Source organism: Otolemur garnettii, unplaced genomic scaffold (assembly GCF_000181295.1).
Source record: "Otolemur garnettii isolate 467f Iridium unplaced genomic scaffold, OtoGar3 scaffold00043, whole genome shotgun sequence".
In the NCBI taxonomy this organism is placed as follows: Eukaryota; Metazoa; Chordata; class Mammalia; order Primates; family Galagidae; genus Otolemur; species Otolemur garnettii.
The window spans coordinates 12,101,165-12,102,646 of NW_003852438.1; the positions used below are offsets into that span (position 1 = coordinate 12,101,165).

Genomic DNA, 1,482 nt, shown 5'->3' on the forward strand with positions numbered 1-1,482 from the left:
ATTGTTGTTTGGCGGGCCTGGGCTGGGGATTCGAACCCGCCACCTTAGGTGTATGTGGCTGGCGCCTTAGCCGCTTGAGCCACAGGCACCGAGCCAGTTTTTCATTTTTAGTATAGACGGGGTCTCACTCTTGCTCAGGCTGGTCTCCAACTGGTGAGCTCAAGTGATCCACCCTCCTTCGCCTCCCACGGTGTTGAAATTACAGGCATGAGCCACCATGCCCAGACAATCTTTGAGTATTGTTTTTTTTTTTTTTGCAGTTCTTGACCGGGGCTGGGTTTGAACCCGCCACCTCTGGCATATGGGGCCAGAGCTCTACTCCTTTGAGCCACAGGCGCCGCCCAATCTTTGAGTATTTTAAGAGAAAGTACAGCCACTGGCGGCTCTGAAAAGCCATCTGCATTGTTCCTTGGCCGGCTTCTACCTGGTTGCAACCACCTCTGCCGCTGTGGACTCCAGCAGCTTTATCACCAGACTCCCCGAACTCTCGCTTTCTCTTCCATCCCCCGCACGGGATCACCAACGTGCCCCACCACGTCAGGCGCAGCGGTGGACATCAGCTCTGAGATCACCACCAGGGACTTAAAGGAGAAGAAGGAAGTTGTGGATGAGGCAGAGAACGGAAGAGACGCCCCTGCCAATGGGAACGCTAATGTGGAAAATGGGGAGCAGGAGGCTGACAACTAGGTAGATGAAGAAGAGGGAGAAGGTGGGGAGAAAGAGGAGGAGGAAGAAGGTGATGGTGAAGAGGAGGATGGAGATGAAGACGAGGAAGCTGAGGCCACCACGGGCTAATGGGCAGCTGAAGATGAGGAGGAGGAGGATGTTGATACCAAGAAGCAGAAGGCTGAGGAGGATGACTAGACAGCAAAAAAGGAAGTTAAACTTAAAGAAAAAAAAAAGGCCACCGTGACTTATTCACCCACCACTTCCCTTCTCAGAAACTAAACGTGGCCACCTTGGAGTAGAGAGGCCCGCCCGCTGGCCCACCGCAGGCAGCGCCACCTGTAGATGACATGCGCTCTTCACTGCCCAACCGAAACCACGGGAATTTGCAACAGGGGAGGAAAAAGAACCAAAACTTCAAAGGCCCTGCTTTTTTCCTTAAAAGTACTTTAAAAAGGAAATTTGTTTGTATTTTTATTTACATTTTATATTTTTGTACATATTGTTCGGGGTCAGCCATCTTTAATGATCTCAGATGATCAAACCAGCCTTCAGAGTGGTCTCTGTCCTCCTGACTCTGGCTTTACTTATGGTGTGACCACGTTCATTATGGTCTCAAAGGAGGAAAAAGACCTTGTAAAAAAAAAAGCAAAAACAACAACAAAAACAATGCTCTTATTCCGAGCATTCCAGTAATTTCTGTGTATGTACTTAGCTGTACTATAAGTAGTTGGTTTGTATGAGATGGTTAAAAAGGCCAAAGGTAAAAAGTTTCTTTCCACAGGCGCCCGCCACAACGCCCGGCTATTTTTTTGG

General features: G+C 49.2%; 1 pseudogene; it reads left to right on the forward strand.

Annotated features, from left to right (window-relative positions):
• The first annotated feature begins 217 nt into the window (after window positions 1-217).
• On the forward strand, window positions 218-873 carry LOC105887045 (annotated as a pseudogene).
• Window positions 874-1,482: the final 609 nt, after the last annotated feature.